At 32.6% G+C, this 23,307-nt stretch overlaps 1 pseudogene; it reads left to right on the forward strand.

Moving 5' to 3' along the window:
* LOC149558152 (uncharacterized) overlaps window positions 1–13,220 on the forward strand; it is a 123,219-nt pseudogene extending 109,999 nt beyond the window's left edge.
* Window positions 13,221–23,307: the final 10,087 nt, after the last annotated feature.

Genomic DNA, 23,307 nt, shown 5'->3' on the forward strand with positions numbered 1-23,307 from the left:
ATAGTTATGCTAGGGGTTATGCCCCCACCTACTTTGGAGTAGATGATGCAAGGAGTGCATTAGTCTAGTGGTACAAAGCACTAAGGTTAGATTAGACTAAATATTGATGCATCTTGTATGGGGGAGTATCTTGTATTTACTAAGTTATGTAGGAATCTTGGTACTTGGGCATTTTTTTATTAAATAATGTCTTTTTTTACTTTATCTAATCAAAAGAGTTGGAAGAACTATAATTGTGTACTTGTATTGATACCTTTGACATTGATGTCAGTGGGGGAGGGAATGTGTACATGAAAAAATCTCCTAGGCAATGGGGAAAGAAAATATGAAAGAGGTACCTATTGAGATGTCAATGGGGGAATGTTATCTCTTTAGGGAAATTTAGAAATATTCATGTAAGTGTCTAGAACAATATGTAAGAGCACAAAAAAATATGTCAATGCACAGAAGAATATGTTAGTGCATAGAAGAATACCTCTATGAGGAAGATATGCAACTAGAAAAATGTTGTAAGTTTATTCACCATGAACAATTCATGACCTGTAGCTAGAAGATTTTAGATTGATGAAGAGTATTTGAGAAGATGAAAGTAGCAACAATAGAGAACAATTTGGTATTGTTGGGACTTAGATGTTTTTCATCTATGTTGTCATCAACACCACAGGGGTAGATTGTTAGCATGAATGTTGATGATATTACATTATAGGAGTATCCGAAGCATTGAAGAACATTGATATGTTGCATTCATGCCTACATTTGTCATTGATGTCAACATAGTAGGAATTCTATAAAGACTAAAAGAATAAAGGTCATAGATCCTATGATACATAGAAGGTGAGGAAGTTTTAGATGATGCACAGTAGAGGACATGTTGCTAAGTTTATCCTAATGACATGGTTAAGAGGACTAAGTCTGAGTCAATGATGTATGAAAGTTACACTTGATTTATTGGAAGCAATATAGAAATAGAGCATTGGAAAACAAACTATTGATGACCTATTGCTATCTTTCATCTAAGATTTAATAAAGAGATGCACAATCACATAGTGATAGAGGATAGTTGTGTGATGACACTAGTGTGTGCACAAGACATGGTTTCACATGTGTAAAGTTTTGTATAGACTATGAGTTGACAATTCTATATTAATTATGAATTAATTAATTATCTTGTTTTAATTAATTGGGAAAGCCTCAAGGATGACTCAAGGAATTATTATGAAGATATTATATAAAGGAAAGTTGTTTCCCTTGCTTGTAGAGTAAGCTTGGATTAGAGGATCAAGTAGAATGTGAAGTATTAGTGTGCAATGCAAGAAGGAGAAGAATGCTTATTGAATGTGTGTAAGTGATCCAAGGAATCATTAGATGTACAATGTGAGATATGGTTACAAGATATGAAGGAGGAGAAGCTCCATTGATAGGAAAGAGACAAAGAAAGGAAGTACATTGCAGTTCTATTATTTTGCAAGGAATAATATAGAGATCATTTGGACAGTGGATTCTTTGATCTTAACCTTGAAGCTATTTGGTTAGTGGGTCCAACTGTCTTCCATAACTCGTAATAGGGATTCAAAGTCTACTAAAGAGGAATCTTATGTACTAAATGTTGTAACAAACTCATAATAGGGTCTATTCTCTAACAAGGAATATTTATATTGGTACATCATCTTGTGGGTACCATTCCCGCCAGGGTTTTCCCTCTAATAAAGGGTTACCCTAGTTAACATATCTAGTTTTAATTGTGTATGAGTATCTTGTTGTGGTTTTAGTTAAAATTACTCATATGGTTAGGATTTTTTAAAGTTAATGATTTCTATGATAGTTGTATAACTCATTCACCCCCCCTCTGAATTATATCAGTGAACTATATATTCTAACATGAACATCTTGTACACCTTGAGTTTCTTCCTCTACTATGTCATCCTTTTCTTTCACTTTATCTTCCTTTGTTCTTTCATCCTTTTCTATATCTCCTTTCTCTTATACAATTGTTGTGGCCAACCCATAGATTGATTTCCAATGTAGTGTACTCTATGTTACCACCTCTTTAACTCATTTTCTTAGAATATGAAAACCTCTATATTTAGGAGAAAATCTCCCTTTATAATTCTTCACATCTTCCACTATGATCTTCTTATCCAAAGAAGAAATAACTTGGGCTAAAGTAATCTCTCTAATATTATTTTTAGTTCTCAATCTAAACTTCCACTTTTGTTCAACTCTCACATACAAGATTTTAGGTATAGAGTTATAAATATCCAATGGAGTAGTCTTAAAAGTAGCCATCATGTGATAAATATCTTCTTCAATTTTATTTTAATCTCCACTTCCTAACTTATCAAAATCAATATGCTAAAAATCTAATAAATATGTATTATTCTTTACATTCTCATTTAGGGTTTCAATATCAAAAGAGGGATTATGGCTTGCCACTTTGAATTCACTAATGTAATATGATTAAGTCTTCTCATTATTTGATTCCTCCTATTGCTTATACTTCCTTCTTATTTTCTTAGTAGGCTAGCTTGCCTATTCCATGTTATGGTCCCTTTTTCCTTTTATAGATTGTACTTCTTTGGCTTGTGCAGGTTTTGGATTGTCTTCTACTATGCCTTCCTCTTCTTTCCAGTTTCCATGGGTGCTTCCTTGAATTCCTCTTCATCGTAATACTAGACTTCACACAACCCTTGTGTAATATAAAGAGATCCTTGAAATTCTTCATCATCTCCTTCTTCTGCATCTTCTTCTTCACCTTCACCAAACTTTTCTTTATGTTTCTTTAGCATTTTGTTCTTTTTCCTTATAATTGTGGTAGTTTGAAATTTTATTGTAATTTTAGACTTTGCCTCTTCATAGGTTGCAAAAGATGTAGAATCCTTATCTATTTATTTTACCAATAATGTTGTGATGTCTACTAATGCTTCATCCATATTCACTTTATGAGTTAGAGGCCTCAACCATCTTACCCTTGGAATAGTTGCTTGAACATATGTATAGTCAACATCTACTAGGAAAAAAACATGATTGCAATGTTTGTCCACTACAGAAACAAGAATTCTTTATCTTTGCTTCATTGACTTCTTAAATTCTTCAAAGTAGCTAGTCATCACTAAATCAAAATTATCTCCTAGTTGTTCAATGAACTCTCTTATCTATTGAGTAACAAAGATATTTGTCTTCCATAATACATTGCCAAAGATAGGAAACATTTTTTGTACATATAAGAATATGAAAATGATGAGTGCACTAAACGTACATGAAGAACTCTTTGCTTTCTTGATAGCTTCTAGGTTTTCTAATAATTATTGAATTTGTAGTTTGGCTAGATCATATGTATGATCGTTCTTGACAATCTTGTAACCTAGGTCAATGACAATGCATGGCACATTTTTAAGTCACCTTGAATGGAAGAATTTGTGTGCTATCACACACACACTACAAATTGAATAATAAGTTCTATGGTTGTATCTATTGAAATTCCCCTTTTGTTCCATATTGCTCTTGTATTCTTCTAAATTGCTTCTTTTGAATTGCTCATCATGCTCTTTTGTCTATCTAGGGTGGGATACCCTATTACCCTATGAATGTTTCTCTTTGATATTTTGATAAGGACATTCTCTAACCATATCTAATTATCATGAAGTATTCTAAACATAATCTTGATCCATTTAGTTTAGAATACTTGGGGAAAATCTAGGGCATGCATTAACCCTTTTTTCTCTATGATCTTGTTATCTTCCTTCAAGACTCTGTTCTCACATAATTTTTGATAGATTTCCCTAGTCTATAGATCTCCTAGTTCTCCTACCTTGCATGCATAATAACATCTAACATCTTGAATCATTAAAACCTTTGGTGGTATAATTGATAATACACAAGATGGATATCCTTTATGTGTGATTTTAGGTATGAAACAAAATGGAGGTTGTCACACATCATTACTAATCAATTGAACATTAAAGACCTCTTTTCCTTCCTTCCTCACTAATGTCAAAGAATTTTTTTCCATTTTAACTCGCTAGGGTTGGAAAACACAAAAAAATGTAACTCAACACAAGTGAAATACCTTTCAATTTGATGAATTGTATCAAGTTGCAGTTGAGTCTTGTTTGCAAATGCTAAAATCTCTTTTTCATTTCATCTTTGTGCTCTTCGATCTTTTAGTAAATACAAATGACTCAAAAATTGACCATATGACCTTGAAATTTTTTTGTATTTATTGCTCAGTGCTTACACAACTATAAGCTTGGTCACTATAGGATTTTAAGTATTCTTGGCTAATATAAAGAGATCAACAACCACTACAATTCCTTCACTACTTGACAATAACGAAAATACTTCCAATACTTGGCAACAACATAGAAAAAATAGTGTAACAATAGATTATCTCTACCTCTAATATATTTATTACATCTTGATTCATACTGATATAACTTTTTCGTAGTTTAGATACTTCACTAATGCATAATATATCATTTCAGATGTTAGTTGCTCACATACCTTTGATTTCTTAGTTGGGGGTGATGTGATCACCTGATCCATTGGATAAAGTGATCTCATCTTGTCTTGATGTGTTGAAATATTTTTTCGTTTTCATGTCTTATTCATTTTTGTCTTTACCTTTTCAGCATCTATCTTTCCTTTTCCTTTGTTGGATTCAATGCTCGGTGTAGGTGATTGAGTCAGGTAGTTTCTGCTTACATGTCTAACCTTGAGACAACTAAAGATCACAATTTCATTCAACCACCTATTGTAATTTCATTTGAAGTGAGTCCTTATGAAATTTTCAACAACATGACTATATTCTTGGCAATAATGAAAACTATACCTTGCATTGTAATCCCAACTCTAAGAATTTCCATTTTGTTGTACCTTTGTTTTCTTGTTTGATGTCTACCTAGGTTTATGATGGGGACACAACCCAAGCACAGAATGGACACAACAGGAAAGGGAAATTTTATTAACTTTGTAAATAAGCTAATACATTCAGTATAGAGAAAATAGACTTCAAAACATGCCCTATGGGCTACCAATAGCATAAATTTGGAGATAACTTCTCCTTTCAATACCTCCTCTCAAACTCCACTCTGAATTGCCTTTTATAATGGTAGAAATGTCCTTAAATAGACCCCAGAGGGTTAAGGATTAGGAATACATTCTAGAAAGTGCTAGTTGGCATCCACCAACCAAATAGAAGGCTCTAGAAGCCGTGTTAGAAGTTGGTGCAAAACTAGAAGAATCTAGAAACGGTAATCGAACTTTCGGGAGGCATAACTTTTGAAACATAGCTCCAATTGACAAACCATTTACATTTTTGGAAAGCTCTAAAAGTTCTCTATAGCCCTATGGAGCAGATTTTCTCATCCCCCATTTTTTGGCCCTATTTGAGGTCATTTAATCCCCCTAGCCTAACTTTGAAACATTCTTAGGAGGTCTCAAAAAATTGAAAAACTGCAATAACTTTCAAACTGTGGGGCCTTTTGACCTAGTTCTTTTTTTGGAATGCTCTAAATAATAATTAAATGCATCCAACCAATTTATACCTTCTAGTTTGCCAAAATGATGGATCAATTACATACTCCTATTTTTTGGCATTTACACGTATCCCAAGGTGTTGAAATACTCTATCCTAGAACACTGATAGTGGAACTGTGAGAGTTGGAACCTTTATTTGACCCAAATGGGTATCTAGAAATGAAAACACATGAAATAAAAACTAAGTCTATGTACATTTTTTGGGTGACATAGGATTGCCCTTATACCTCTGGATGCTTCTGCATCAGTTTAGATCTGCATTCCTACACTTTGTGTCCATACTTTTGATAGTTGAACAATATGCTTCAGAATTTTGAGTGTTGATGGTCTTGGTCCTACATTCATGTGCCTAATCTTCTTACTTCTTGCAGTTATAATAGTAGCCTTTGTATTTTTGCTTGGCGTTTAGATAACCCATTTTGATCTTGCAAATATTTGTTGTGTGACCCAATTTTCCATAATTATGACAAATTGGGTTTGTTGTTCTTTCCTTTATTACTCTCCTATTCATAACTTTTAGATGATTCTACTTCATCAATAGTAGAATATCCCAATCTAGTAGTAGCACTATTGGGTCTTGGTGATTCTATTAGTTTCTCAAAATACTTTATGGTTTCACTAGGCTTGTTAATCTTTTATTTCTCTTCCTTCAATTCATTTTACAATAGGTCTTTTCTATTCATTTCTTTATTTGAAAGCCTCAATTGATTCATTGCATCCAGTTGGATGTTTGTAAGATTTTGCACATCTGATGTCTTCTCCTCGAGATTTTTTGCCAGTAATCTTTTTTCTTCTTCAATAATGACTTTATATTCTTCATCTTTGTTTTTTAGTTTATTTTTCTCAAAAAATAATATTGATTCATCTTCTTGTTCCCTTTTTAAATTCCTGACTTCTTCATTTAGGCCATTATTCATTTCCATCAGATCTATAATCTCTACATCAAATTATCCTTAGTTATTGTCCTCAAACAATCCAGTAGTGTCAATTTCTTGGTATTGTGTATCATTTTGTTGCATAGATATTTCATTTCTCCTCTTTAATGATTGTTGTAGTTTATCTCTTGATTCATTCAATTGATTTTAGACAAGTTTTATTTCAATCTTCTAGTTCTCAATAGCCTTTCCCAATTTGTAGACTTCCATCTTCAAGTTCTTACCTCTCAAGCTATCAAAATTTTCTTTCAAGAGAACTTAGTTATGATACCAATTGTTGGAAATATAAATTAGAAAGTAAGTTATGAGTGGGGGGTTGTGAATCGACACTTAGAACTTCTTTCCATAAAATAATTCACCAACCATAAATCTCATAGCTTAACATCTGAACTAAAATAAGTAACCATGCATCATATCCATAACATAATGTAAATCAAGACATAACATAGAAGATTTTGGTTACCCAAAAAGCCTCCAAGGAGAAGGTAAAATTGGGGTGGAGATGAGACCCACAAATGTTTACTACTACAAGAATAAAGTGTGGCTAATTATGCATACAAAGTTTTGATCATAAACTATGATCTACTATGTGAAAGATCTACCCTGTTAAAAGCTTACAAGAATATTAGGTCTCACCTTGACTAAAGGTTTTCAAACTCACAGTTAAGAAAGTAAATTTTTAGTAGATTTACAAAATTCTTAGATATGACTACTTTGTTAAGAGATTTACTCTATATCACCTACCAAAATGATTCAACACCTAATCCTTTGGTTAGCACCTTGCTGCTTGAAGAAAAATGTCCTCTTTACTAGTTATCTCTTGATCCTCCTAATTAGATCTATCTTCTCTAACCTTTCACTACCTATCTGTATTCTTATCAAACTAATTCTACATTATAGTGTTGCAATATTTAGAATAACTGGGAGGTGGGGAGGGGGTGAATCAATTATCCAAAGTCCAAATGTATAAATAATTTTTTTCAATACTTACTACATTCATATCCATATATCCATATCATGGATAAATTCATTAGGTTATCCAATATCGTAAACTTTTGTAAGTTACAATCCTAGGTCAAATGAACTTTGGATAAATGTAAACATGAAACATCAACCATTCAATCACACATTTGACACAAGGATTTAACATGGAAACCCAATTTGGGAAAACCAACTAGTAATATGCTACCAATTTTCACTCTTCTAAAGTGAGATCTATTAGGAGCCAACTTTTTTAAAGGTTATAATACAGACTATTAAATGTGACCTTGATTAAAGGATTTCAATCACCCTATTAGGAGTGAGCCTTGTTAGAGTATTTTAGAAAATTCCATTAGAATGTCACCATGTTAAAGGATTTATTCATGATTATTAGGTCAACCTTAATCCAAAGGATTTATCCAAACTAATAAAAATGTTAGAGAGTAGTAGGAGGACTTCATTTGATAATTAAATAACTCACTTATAGATAATTTTATTTTGTTCAACTCTCCATTTTGCTTGGCATTCAATCTTCTTTTTCTTTGATAGGTTCTTTACCCTTCAAGCCTTCACCTCCTTAAGCCTTCATTCTCAGTATTCCATTAGTACATCCACTCCTTAAGCCCTGATATGAAGGAATACCATCAAACTTCTTCTCTATCTCTCTTTGCTCCTATAACTCTTCTCTTGGCTTCAACGACCATTGTTTCTATCTTTGTATGCTCTTAAATAGATAATTTTTATCTTTTTTCTCTTAACCATAATCACCCATTTTATGGTTAGGTAGGATTCATTGAATCTAACAATCTTTCTATTTTTTCCCCTCTAGAAACTTCTCTTACAATCCTCATTATATTCACCTTAAAATAATTTATCTTGAATTCGATGCCTCCATCTCATCAAGGTTATCTTCTACATGCTTCACACAATTCAAGAAATCAACTATGTTGGCTCAAATTCTTCAAATCTTTGATCAAAATCTTTATGTTGTCAGTTGACAATAAATAGCATTTGATGCTTGACCAAAACTAGGTTTCTCAGCATGAACTATGTCTTCACTCTACTATTACTGCCATTCACTAGTGCTTGACACATACTAATTATCCTTTTCTCAATTCATAATATATTTCTACTCAACCTAAACCAAATTTTCTCGGCTTATACTATTTTCTTAGTTAGGCTTAGTAGACACAATTTACTTTTCTTCTTCTTCTTGTCTTTTCTTAAGTATGCTTTCAATTTAGCTCTAAGTAGATAAAAAATACACTACATAATCATAGTCTTATCTGATCTTAGTGCTCCTTTTATATACCATATAACTCAACCTTTCTCTAGGTACTCTTTTTTTATCCATTCTTCTTCAAATCCTCTTCATCATTCAATCAAATGATAACATTCACACCAAAGTAAGAAATTTTCTTATGCACAATAGCAGATTTAACATCAATGAAAAAATAATGATTGTTTCAAGATAATCAACAATCTTCTTCTATCAACAATCTCCCTCTTGGGTATTGATGGCAAACCAATACCAACCACATTACCTAAAAGAAACTTAATCTATTTCAATGAAATCTTTCCTGCTATCAATATATGTCCATCCTCTATATAGGTTACTGATCTTTCTTGTAGTTCCCCTCTTTTCTCTATCTCTCTTCTTGGTTCTAATTCCCTTTATTATTGTAATACTCTTCATGATCTCTGGTAAACTCTCCCATATTCTAGTAAAATCCCCCTCTTTGACAATAATTCTAAATACTTGTCATATTTTCATATATATATATATATATATATATATATATATATCTTCAATTTAAGTTCTCCATTTGTCACCTTTCTTGTGAAAGTAAATCTTCTATTTCTATTCCTTCTTTACTTTAGGCAACTCATCAAGTAAGATCTACAACATTAATTTGTAAGATATGTCAATCAATATTAGTTGATGTAGGGAACTAATATCTCTCCTTAAGAAGATTGAGATAGGCATAACACCCCTAGTGTACCTCTTAAATACTCATTGGCATCCTGAGGTAAATCCATTGTGAATATATCAACTATTTGTTCCTTTGTATTTACATATTCTATTCTAACTTCTTTGTCTTGAACCAATTCTCTCAAAGAATGATATTTGATTGCAATGTGCTTTGTCTTTGTATGCATAACAAATGTCATATCATTATCAATCAGTGCATGCCAAGCTCACTCAGGTAGTGAAGATAGTTTTATGTATTTTCCAAGTGTTCCTGAGTTTGCCAAGCTAAGAAGACAATGTCTACTAACTTAACTTAGGTTTTGAAGGAAATTCTATAGAATATGAGTGTTAACTGAGCTCACTCGGTTAATGAAGGAAAAGTTAAATAGAACTAGTATTAATTGAGCTCACTTGGTTACCAAAGGATCTTTGTGAGTTTGTAGTGTTAACTGATCTTCAGTTGGTTAACATAGGAAATTATTTCTAAGTTAGCGTCTACTGAGCTAGGTTGGCTAACAAAGGATTTTCTTGTTTTGGCATATTAAGCTTAATTGATTTATTTATTGGTTCTAACTGACTATGATGATGAATATTAATTATTCTAAGTTCTACTCTAGTCGACTTGACAAGATGAAAGATATAAGTATAAGGTCAAGTTGTGGGTTAAAGTGTGAGAAGTTGTGAATGTATTGAAGATTTAATGATGAAGAGAGGAAGAAAATTTGAAGGATAAGTAGAATATCCTTGTGGAGCAAAAAAAAAAAAATCGATCAAGAAGGATCAAGTACAAGCCAAAATCAAGATCTGTAATCACCAATTTAGTTACATTCAAATTAGGTCATCTCATTGTTACCCTCTAACCATTGTAGTAGTGATCTAAATCTCTTAATAGAGTTGGCTTAATAGCTATGTGTAAATCCTCTAACAAGATGGCAATTCTATTGAATTATCTAAAGACCTCTAACAAGGCCACTCCTAATAGGGTGATTAAATCCTCTAATACGGTCACACCTAATAGTGTTTTGTAACCTTTAACAAGGTTGGCTCTATTGGGATTCAAAATTGAAGCGATGATTTTGAGTACCATTGAAAAATTTAAGCCCTATAAGCGCTTTCTGATGCATGTGTACCTAATTGTACTTGTGAGGCCTAAAAGTTGTTTACTATTTCTAACACCTTGCATTCAATATGTCTACTTGTCCCATGAAGATAAATTTCCATTGCAAGCCATTCTGTGAAGTCCCATTTTGAGCAATGTCCAAATCTGCATTTTTGCCTGTGTCAAATAGCAACAAGAGCCCTTGTTTGCAATTAAATATCTCACACCCAATTATATTTCATGACCTGCAACTTTGGGAGTGTTTAGTGTCCATATTAGAGAACCTATGTTTTAGATTTTGATTTATTTTAAATCCATTTGACTAGGTTTTAAATCCCTCAAAGTTGGTCATTTCTTGTTGTCATGTTGACACAGTTTAGAATTTTGGGAGGCCCTATTTGACTTGTTATAACTTTGACCTAGTTGACCAAAATGCTAAAATTCCTTTTGTATTGCATTCTAGAGGTTAGGGACTTGTCATATTTCTAATTTGAACTTCTGGTGAATCCATTTGATCATTTTTTGAACACAATTCCTAATGCAATTTGTAACTTTTTATCGGTGTTAAGAAAGGCAGATTGGTCGATACCCCTATTTATGATGTCATATCTCTTAATCTGTGCAAGGTGAGATCAAATCGATTGTAACATTATGTTATTCCCTAAAAATACTTTAAGTATGCCAGTTTGCAAATCTTGATTAATCCGTCTACACACTTTCTCGAGTCCATTCCATTTGCAAAAATGACTTTTCTGCCAATGTTTCGGTCTACAAGTTTTGGGTAGCCTACTTTGACTGCTTGCCAAATTTTTCTTATTATTCATTACGAACCCTAATCATAGATTTATATTTTCCTCATCAAAATGAAATAATTCCTCACTTTTCATGCCCCCAAGTGTCAGCTTGACCTATTTTCAAAGCCAAATCCAAACGTATTTTATGGTTTTTTGACATTTTTTCTTGTAGGTAGTTCTGAGAGGGCAACTTTGATAGTCAATATCTTTTGACCGAGAGATCTTCATGAGATGAGATTTGACAGGGTGCAAGTATGTAGAACAAAGAATCAATATGTTTGATTTCAGAGCCATTTAGGTTTTTTTTCAGTTTTTAAAGCTGGTCAAAGGACCTCCTATCACAATATTGACAAGTCTATAGAAAGATGTAAGATGAGTTTTGAAATTGTTGCCAAGGGTTGATTTTGTTTCAAATTAGTGCAAGATTTTTAGTAGGCCATTCTAAAATGTTAGTTGTTTGAAAAATAATTTTTTTTTAGTCGGTCCCACTTTGGGCCCAACTAATTTCATCATATTTATCACATTTGTGAGGATTAAGGATGTTTTAAAACAAATGATTATAATGAATTAAATTTTATGAGGTCTTGATGTATGCATGTTTTCATGTAAAGTCAAATGGATGTGAGTGGGATCTACATGTTGAACTATAACATAGGCAAAACTAGAGGTTTAATTAATAACCAAAAGCCAACATAACAAAAAAGATGGAGGAAGGAATGATGGGGGATATGACGAAGATGTTTGAAAACTAAATATCTCCAAGTCTTTCCTCATTTGAAGGTGGATTCACTTTTGCACAAAGAAATGTGTACACTTGAAGACCTTTTTGATGAATAAGAAATTATCAAGAATTCAAGAGTGTCAGCAATCGTCTTATTAATTTTCTTCAAGACAAGAAACACACACAACACATGATACACTACATGTTAAAGAGCCTCTAGAATGCAAAAAGTAAATGATGTTTTAGATTTCCATTTATTGCTTGTGAAATTTTCTCTTGTGAAATTGATGCTATTCTTAAGACATTTATTGAGGATGAAGAGTTGATGAATTTTCTTTTTTCAATCTTGGAATCTAATCACCCACATAGAACCTTACTAGCTGGTTACTTTAGTAAGGTTGTAATCTCTCTACTGCTAAGAAAGACAATTACTACTATGCACTATATCCAAGCACATCAAGCAATATTAGGTAAACTGGTGAATTTGATTGGCATCACATCAATCATGGAGGTAGTGATCCAGTTGATTAGAGTAGATGATTACCTGTATACATATCATATTGACCCTTTACAATGGCTAGTTGACACTAACTTGCTAAAAATTCTAATAGATGCATTAAGCTCAACAAGTTCACCTGAAGTGCATGGAAATTTAGCTTAAAAACTTTGTGCTACAGCTAACCTTGCTCCATCTGCATTGAGTACCAAGCTTTCCAACCCAAGCTTCTTGGGAAGGCTTTTGCATAATGCTTTGAGAACCCAAAATCAAAATGCACATTAGTGCATTCATTGTCCGTCTGTATCTCATTGTTAAATACTAATAGAGTCAACACAACATCAGCACCTAGTGCGGCCCGTGGAAATCATATCATCTAGCCTATGATGATTGCAAATCCTAAGATAGTGGATGGCATGTTACAGAGGCTTGGTAAATTGTTGGAGCTGTTGGATGTGTCTTTTGATGCAACTGTTCTTCCCACAATGTCTGGATAATTAAGACCACCATTATGAATGCATTGTTTGAAGATAGTGGAATCAATTATAGTTTTGCTAAGAAATGGAAATGAAGTTGCCTAGTAGGGGTTGGTTTGTTTGGGTGCCATTCAAATGGTCATCAAATTTTTATCTTTTTTACCATCCATTCAACAATGTTTTGCATCACTATGTGGAGAGTGTCTTTTAATGGGCATGTGGCCATCCCAGTACAATCCAAGAGAGGAATTTGGACACTGATAGTGATGAATTTCATGATAGGAATTATGATGTATTAGCAATGGTAAATAATTTAAATGAATCCTTTTGTAATGGCATGTTTGAGAGTGAGGGTGTAGAAGGATATGCACAAGGTATAAGCTAGTTCAAAAGCATTTGTCCCACATTTGGTAGGGGAAGATCTTTCCAAATGCTTAAATACTTTTCCACACACTAAGTGTAATTAATATAAGACAAAGCACATTTGGAAGTTGTAGGTTGTTTGGTGGGGTCCATGGTCAACTGGAGGACCTCAAAATCTAGACCTTAAAATAATTTTTTATGTAAAATGCTAATGCAATGACATGGAAATTGTGGATGAATCACAAACTAACATGTGGTGATCAATGAGCTCAAGATGGATGTGTTGAATTTTTCCAGTTGCCAAGATCTGACAGTTGGTGCTTTATCACTTTGTGTAGATGTACAGAAGTTAAGCAAAGTAGGGAAGTGCCTGGCTACCACATAGTAGTGGGCCCTAGTCCATGGTGATGTGGTAGGTGTGACTCTAAGTGACTAACAAAGTGCCACATGGTGATGATGTGGTAGGTGTAGGTAAAGTGGTGACGATGTAGTAACAAGATGGTTGAGTAGCCAATGAGAAGCTACCATGTGGTGGTACTTGACAGATAAATCAGAGGGTGCAACATGGCTTCTAGTAGATGGTGACTATGCAAATATCTAACCAATCAAAGCATGACACATGGTAAATGTGGTCAACTAGGTTTGACCTAAAATGCATGCTAAAGGGAAAAATCAAAAATAAAAAATAAAAACATAATTTTAAATTTTTTTTTCAAAAGGGCTCATGTTTAGAGATTTTTAAATCTAAAATAGATATATTCTAAAGTTTGAACTTTAGAAATTTTAAAATCTTTTGAAATTAAAATGCAAACATGAGACCATGTACAAGGGGTATATTTTTCAAAATTGGTTTCTAGGTGTTTTCATTAAACAAACATAGGAGTATTATATATCATCGAAACTAGGAGAAGACAAACTTTCTGATTCTAGAATTTTTTTTTGATAGGAAGCTAATGGGGACACAACCCAAGAACAGAATGGAACCCATAGAAAAGGGAAAATTATATTAACTGAGAAAATAAGCTAGTACAAATAGTGCAGAGAAAATAAACTTCAAAACATGCCCTAAGGGCTTACAATAGCATAAATCTGGAGATGATTTCTCCTTTTAGTACCTCCTCTCAAACTCCACTCCGAACTACCTTTTACAATGCCAGAAATCTCCTTAAATAGACCCCAGAGGGTTAAGGATTAGGAGTACATTCTAGAAAGTGCTAGTAGGCATCCACTGACCAAATAGAAGGTTTCAAAAGCTGCGTTAGAAGTTGGTGCAATTCTAGAAGAATCTAGAAATGGTAACCGAACTTCTAGGAGGCATAACTTTTGAACCGTAGCTCTGATTGATGAACCATTTACATTTTTAGAAAGCTCTTGAAGTGCTCTATAGCCTTATGGACCAGCTTTGCTAATCCCCCATTTTTTGGCCCTTTTTGAGGTCATTTAATGCCCCTAACCTGACTTTGAAGCATTCTTAGGGGGTCTCCAAAACCCGAAAAACTGTAATAACTTTCAAACCGTGGGGCCTTTTGACCTGATTCTTTTTTTTGAATGCTTTAAATCACAATTACATTCATCTGGTCAATTCACACCTTCTAGGTCACCAAAATGATGGCCAAATTGCATGCTCCTATTTTTTTGAGATTTTCAAATGCACTGATAGTGGAACTATGAGAGCTGGAACCTTTATTTGACCCAAATGGGTATCCAAAAATGAAAAGACATGAAACAAAAACTAAGTCTAGGTACATTTTTTTGGGTGACATAGGATTGCGCTTATACCTCTGGATGCTCCTACATCAGAAGCTATCTTTTCAAGTTATTTGAGTTTTTCTCCCAGGTTCTCAACTTGCAACTACATTCAAGTATTGAAGTTCAAAACTATTTTCTGGCAAGGTAATGAGTTGAATGTGTATAAAGGGCAATAAAAATGCAATTATGGGCGAGTTTGGTCACTTTCAAGTTAGGTAAACCTAGATTTTATTAGTATTTCATGATACATTTTATCTATTTGAGCAACATGAGGGTTTTCATTATTTATATGAGATATTTCCAAGTTGGTTACAAAATAATGATGAAAACTAAATCAGATCAAATTGGTAGAAAGAGGAGAGAGGTTTTACAAGAACAAATGATGGAATTTCAAATGGACATGTCATCTTCAGATCAAATCCTGCAAAAATTCATTCCTTGTCTATATCTTCTTCTTTCTCATCCATTGTAAGGGTTGGTTCTAGTTTTTGGAGAAAATTGACACACTACTAAGATACCATGTGTGTTCCAATCTTGAGGGCTCTTAGATTTGTAATACCATAGCTTCCAGTTTTGATGTGTTCTCATCACTGTGACATACATTCTTTAGCATATTTCTCTTTTATGGATAGTAGTAGTTAAGATAATATAGAAAGTTCTGATATGTTAGGCATTTCTATGTTTTAATTCCATGCATCTGAATGTATAGTTTCAATGAAATGAATACAAATGAGAAAAATCTCTTTAGTTTTATTCTAATTCTCATCTCTTATCTTTGTAATCTACAATCTTATGTGGTTTAAGGACAAAGAATTGAGACTCATTTGCATCCCCTTAAGGTTGTATGTTTGATATGTTTTACTATTGGAACAAAGGACCAAGTAAATTCTTGACATGTTTGATAGGGTTGCTAGTTATCTGAGAAGGATACTTCATAAGAATGAGGTCTTTATGAACATTGATGTCTGATTCACAAAGTGATAAGATAGATCTGATATTTGGGTGTATGAAATATGTTACTGATATCACATGTGTATGTGTTTAATTTGTGCAATTTCCCAATAGATAAGGCATTGATCAGCTATAGGATCAATTTGTTCTTATTGTTGAATATTTGGGGTTTTATTGAAATCAACATCATTAATCAAATGTTTTTCCCTTTCATATTGAATGAATTGAAAAGAATGCCCTCACTTAGCTTGTGAATTTCATAGAGTTGTAATTTTCTACTACATATCCTTGTCATTGCATGAGTATAGGAGAAATAAGGATTATATATGTTTTTTCTAGATTCAATGTATGCTTTGACAACTGGTACCATATAAAGAATCTATAGGTACACCCACCTAGGTTTTGTAGAGCATAAAGTAGAAGAGGGGTCTAACCTTATTGTTGGCCTGGTGTCTGAAAAGATATGCTAAAGATGGAAAGTAACTATCCCTTGATGTATCTTATTCTCATCGAGGTAATTTTGAACTATGTTGTTTCAAAATAACAACAGGCTTCTAATAGGGCTCACTTCAAAAGAGTGAAAATAGTAACTAGTTGTAATTGGTGGTTTTTCCCAAATTGGGTTTCCATGTTAAATCTTGGTGTCAAATGTGTTCATGCTATTTTTTTAATGTGTTTGCAACTAAGTTAAAGTAATGGTAATCAAAGATAACATTTAAAGATTTGCATAATTAGTACTTACCAAGTTACAACATTTTAAGTGTGTTTGCCAATCATCAACAATATTCAATTTTTAGAGTATATCTTTGTACTAACATCTAAGGGATCTTGGATTTATTTTACTGGCAACTAATTCACCCCCTCCACTCTTAGTTACTCCTCTCATATTTCCAACATTTGGTATCAAAGCTTTTGGTGCTTGCAAAGAAGGTTTCAATGACCTAAGCTAAAGATTAGGATGTCTTACAAAAGAGAGATTCTCAAGCTAAATAGAGACAATTTTGTAGCATGGAAAGGACTTAAGAGGTTACATCTAGATACTATTAGTGATCTAGAAAGGAAATTTGGTTGGATCTAGAAAGCAAACAAAAGGCAATCTAGTTTATCTTAATGTCAATGAATGTTCATGTTTTATTTTTCAAGTAGAAGAAAGCTAGTTATGGCACAAAAGATTGTGTCATGTAAACTTTGATAATCTAGTTAGGATAAGAAAACATAGAAGAGTAAGAGGTATTTCTAGTTTGAAGAACCCTTATATGGGTCTATGCAAAAATTGCCAAATTGGTAAGATGGGAAAGAATATTCAAAAACGAAAAAACTATCAACCAGAAGAAGACTTAGAAATTGTGCATACTAACTTATGTGGACCTATTGGAATAGAGAGTTATAGTGGAGAAAATTTTTTCATTCTTTTTATTGATGACTATTCTGGAATGATGATTGTAATGTATCTAAAAGAAAAATCAAAAGCTTTTCAAAAGTTTGAATGGTATCTAGCAAGAATAGAAAAAGAAACTAGTAAAACATTGAAATGTTTAAGATTAGACAGAGGTGGTGAATTCATATCCAATGAATTCAATAATTTATTAATTGAAAGAGGAATTAAAAGATAAGTATCAACCCCCAGTACACCACAATAAAATGGTATGTTGAAAGCAGGAATAGATCCATCATGGATTTTGCAAGAACATTGATGATAGAAAAGAATGTTGCAATCAAATAATGAAAGGAAGCTATCAACACTACACTTCATACCTTGAATAGAGTTCAGTTCAAGAAAGACTCAAATCAAACTCCTTATAAACTATGGTATGGCTACAAACCTAATGTAAGTTACTTGAAAGTATTTGGTAGAAAATATATTATCTTAAAAGAGTCTAGAAAATGAAATTTTGATGTAAAAGGTGATGAAGGCATATTTCTAGGATACTCCCACAAAAGTAAAGCATACACATGTTTGAATTTTTCTACTCATAAAATCATAGAAAGTGCAAATGTTAGAAATGATGAGTTTGCAAATAAGAGTAAAGAAGAAAGCAACAAAGAGCTAGAGGGTTATAGAAGATTTGTTTACTATGAACTTGATACCCTACCAAACCTATCTGAAAGAAAGGAGGCTTCACCTCTAGAGTCCCCAAAATCTCCAACTGTTACAAAGTTGTAGACAGTGCAACCCAAGTCATAGTCTATAGAATCAAGTTGTAGTTAGAAGCAATCGAGCTAGTTCAAACCGAGTCTCATGGACCTGAGTCATAGACACTAGAACTCAAGCTTGATACTGAAGTTCATGATGAAATTAGTGGAAATATTTCCAAATCCAAAGAATTTGTGTTAGCAGATATGTCAGAAGGCATCATGCACCTAATCAGATCATTAGAGACAAATCTGATGGAACAGTGACAAGAAATAAGTTAAAAGTTACATGTTTACTTGCTGAATTTGAACCAAGAAATATTAAAGATGCATTAGATAATGAAATTTGGGTTGAAGAAATGAATGAAGAGATAGAACAAATAGAGAAGAAAAAAACTTGGACTCTTGTTCCTAGACCCAAGAATAAAAATATAATTAGCACAAAGTGGGTATTCAGAAACAAGTTGAATGAAGATGGAAAAGTTTATAGAAAAAAAGAAAGATTGGTGTGTAAAGGCTATTCTTAAGAAGAAGATGTTGATTATGGTGAAACATTTACTCCTATTACAAGATTAGAAGATGTGAGAACTTTACTAGCATATGCAACACATGGAGGATTTAAAGTGTATCAAATAGATGTCAAATTTACATTCTTGGATGGAATTCTTGATGAGGAAGTCTACATTGAACAACTAGAAGGTTTTGTAGATCCTAGAAAAATGGACATGGTTTAAAAATTACACAAAGAATTATATGGTCTCTAGCAAGCTCTAAGAGCTTGGTATGAAAGACTTCATAATTACTTGATACAGATTAGCTTTCAAAGAACAAATGATAACAATAGTTTGGATATCAAAGAAGGACTAGAAAAGAAGATTGTGTTGGCAAATATATTTTTTGATGATACTTTATTCATAGAAAATGATGACTTATGAAAATAATTTTCATAAGAAATGAGTAAAGAATTTGACATCTCTATGTTTGGTGAAATAAAATGCTTTATTGGGTTGTAAATACAATAGAACAAAAATGGTATCTACATCACTCAATCTAAGTATATCAAGGAAATACTAAAAAACACTAGTGGTGGAGCATTCTTTCTTGGTAAAAGACTAGTGTCTTGGATAAGCAAGAAAAAAAATTATCTCTCAATCCACATCCAAAATATGTGGTAGCAGCTATTAATTTCTCTAACATTGTTTGGTTCAAACAACTATTGGAAGGAATGAAGATAGAGATCAAGTATCTAGTAGTAATATACTATGATAACACTAGTGCAATAAATATATCTAAGAACCTAGTGATGCATACCAAAACAAACTACATTGCTATAAAATATCACTTCTTAAGAGAATTGGTGGAGGATAAAGAAGTCAGATTGGAATATGTAAATACAAAAGAATAGATTGCAAACATATTCACCAAGCCATTACCTAAGGATGCATTTTTGAATCTAACAAGTAAGCTAGGGGTCATTCCTCTATCTAAATCTCTCTAAATAAAGTTTAGTGATGCATCAACCAGAGCAATTTGAACATAAACTAGTTGGTATAGAATTGATAAGAGAATATTAGTAATGATTAGTACTTAAGGTACATTGATATTAATAGAGTTGTTGTCTTTGGCATGTGTTTTCAAAGAGAGAGAAGTTTACTACCATATCTCATAGAAATTTTTGTTATTAGAAAGAGGGAGAAGTATGCTATCATAGAGATATTTGTGAGGAAGAATGAACTTGGTAGAAGTTGTTGCAGACAAAAGTCTTCTAACAGAGGGAGAAACTGAAGGCAGAAAGAGCTCACACTAACAGAGGGAGTTCTCATGTATAAAACTAAGGATATGTTCTTGCTTTATTCTTGTTCCAAAATTTCATTGTGTTATGACACATTCTGTTTCCATCAATGCCAAAGAGGGAGATTGTTGGATACAATTGATTAATTGTATATTGTCTTTCATGCTACACAAATGCCATATCATTATCAGTTAGTGCATGTCAAGCTCACTCGAGTACTGAAGATAATTTTTTGTGTCTACCAAGCATTCTTGAGTTTTCCAAGATAAGAAAATAGTGTCTACCAAGTTAACTCGAGCGTTGAAGGAAAGTTTGTAAAAGATGAGTGTTAAGCGAGCTCACTTGGTTAATGAAGAAAAAGTTGGATAGAACCAATATTAACTAAGCCCACTCAGTTACAAAAGGATCTTTGTGAATTTTTAATGTTAACTGAGCTTTTGTTAGTTAACATAGGAAATCATTTCTAAGTTAGTGTCTATCGAGCTGGGTTGGCTAACGAAAGATTTTTTTGTTTTGGCATATTAAGCTTAATTGATTTATCTATTAGTTCTAGCTGACTTTGATGATGAATATTAATTATTCCAAGTTTTTTCTAGCTGACTTGACAATATGAAATATATAAGTATAAGATCAAGTTGTGGGTTAAAGTGTGAGAAGTTTTGAATGTATTGAAGATTTAATGATGAAGATAGGAAGAAAATTTGAAGGATAAGTAAAATATCCTTGTGGAGTAGAAAAGATATATTTTATTAGGAAGGATCAAGTACAAGCCACAATCAAGATCTATAATCAACAATTCAATTTCATTCAAATCAACTCATCTCATTGTTACTCTCTAACCATTGTAGCAATGATCTAAATCTCTTAACAAAGTTGGGTTGACAACTATTTGTAAATCCTCTAACAAGTGGCAATTCTATTGAATTGTCTAAAGACCTCTAATAAGGCCACTCCTAACAAGATGATTAAATTTTCTAATAGGGTCACTCCTAATAGTGTGTTTTGTAACCTTTAATAGGGTTGGATCCTAAGAGGGCTCACTTCAGAAGAGTGAAAATAGTAACTAGTTGCAATTGGTGGTTTTTTCCAAATTAGGTTTCCATGTTAAATCCTAGTGTCAAATGTGTTCATGCTATTTTCTTTTATGTGTTTGCAACTAAGTTAAATTAATGGTAATCATAGATAACATTTAAATATTTGCATAATTAGTACTTATAAAGTTAGAAAATTTTAAGTGTCTTCACTGAGCATCAACAATATTCAATTTTTAGAGTTTATTTTTTTACTGACATCTAAGGGATTTGTGATTTACTTTAGTTGTAACTAATTCACCCCTCCCCTCTCAATTACTCCTCTTATATTTCGAACAATGTTTATAGTACTTGTATTATCATAGTAGATTATGATAGGTTCATTGATTTCCTCCTTCATTCTTTTGAGTAACCATTTAATCTACACCATATTGGTACAATTCATTATAGTAGCCACATATTCAACTTCAACAATAGATTGTGAAATAAAATTTTGTTTCTTACTAGTCTATCAGGCTAATATTTTTCCTAATATAAATGCTCCACCACTTGTGCTTTTCTTGTCATCAATATTTCTAGCCCAATCAACATCAATATACGCTCTCAATTCAAATTTGTCATTCTTTTTGTAGTATAGACCATAGTCTTTTGTCCCTTTCAAATATCTCATAATCCTTTTAACAACCATTAAGTGATTCTCCTTAGGATTTCTACATATTTCAATTTTCCAATCATAGACCTATATAATGTTTGATGTACCTCTAGAGAATCATGAACCTTGGATAGCTTATGTCTAGTCACCATTGGAGTACTAAATGGTCTTAAATCTTCCATTCCAAAAAATTTCAAGATTTCCTTTATATACTTGGACTCAGTTATGTAAATGCTATTAGTGATTAATTCCAACTAGTAGTTCTATTTAGTTTTGATAGTGATTCACTAGGTAGTTTTGATAAGTTTTGGCAGTGATTCTCTTCATGCATAACTGAAGATCCCATTGTTATTAACAAATCAATATCCTTTAGTTAGCCAATAACCCTAATATTTCACCTTGAATTACTCTTATTTGGTGGATTTAATTGTGTATGAATCATGAATTTTATATATTAATTTAACTATCAATGATCAAAAGAATTTTATTCTTAATTAGCTCTATATTTTTTTCTTACTTCTATAATTAGTATCTTTTTCTTTCAACAAGATTCTTCATTTTTTGTCTAGCTTTAGATCTTTCATAAACTTCGACATGGTATTAGAGCCTAGTTAGTTGGAAGAAGAAGTATTATTTTTGTTGCAAGTATTGTAGATCAAAGTAGTTTTTTTTTTTTTTTGGATGAATTTTGTTCAATAGACTGGGGGTTGTTAATGTGTTTCTATTTTTTATCGCGAACTAAGATAAAGTTCCATTTTGGGGGAGATCAATGATGTCTAGTATATATTTTCATCCATCTATTTTCAAGCTAACCTTGGAAAATTATTTTCTTTAGAAAAAAAGGGATAAAGGATCATTGCATTGAGCAAGATCTAACACCCTATCTCCTTCGACACATTTTTGAGCCAAGCAAGTATGAACAGTAAATTGCATGGCTTAATAGTAATGATATTATCTATGCACTAATATGTCTTACTATCTCTGATGATATGTTATATCATATAGAGCATGGAGAGTGCCTTTTCATTTCTGGACCATCATCTAATAGTTGTATGGAGACATTGATTCTTCATCTAAAAGTGATGATTCCTTGGATAGCCAGACTTCTATGGGTGATACTAAGATTTTAGTTGCCTTATCTTGTGTGAACACATCCTTTGTGGATGACTAGTTTATTCATGACCTTGGTGCTTCTATTATTTGTTCAGAGATTGTATTTGCTTCATCGAAAGCATCCAATATTTCTTTGCAATAGGATCATTTGTGTCTTTCAGATTCAGTACATTAGGATAGATTTCTACCAGACATATAATTTTTGTATGTAGAATCCCTCATTTAGATCTAGATGAGAAAATTTATTTTATTCATCTTCCCTTTGATGAAGGTGAATCTTCTTTATTTGTTGTGACAGAGCCTCCTAGCCCTCTTCTTCCTTCTCTACATAGTCATTCTTCATAGATTGATATGAGTTTGGATATATTTACACAAAATTCTCAGGAGATCTATTTTCCTTTTGAGGTGAAAAATGTGTCTTTTCATTATGTTTTACAATAGTTTCTAAAATATCATAGACATTTCAAGATCTATATAGAGACCATGGAGCAGTTCTCCAAGGCATCATACATGA

Source organism: Cupressus sempervirens, chromosome 5 (assembly GCF_028749045.1).
Source record: "Cupressus sempervirens isolate cs-2001-9-10 chromosome 5, ASM2874904v1, whole genome shotgun sequence".
NCBI classification, from domain to species: domain Eukaryota; kingdom Viridiplantae; phylum Streptophyta; class Pinopsida; order Cupressales; family Cupressaceae; genus Cupressus; species Cupressus sempervirens.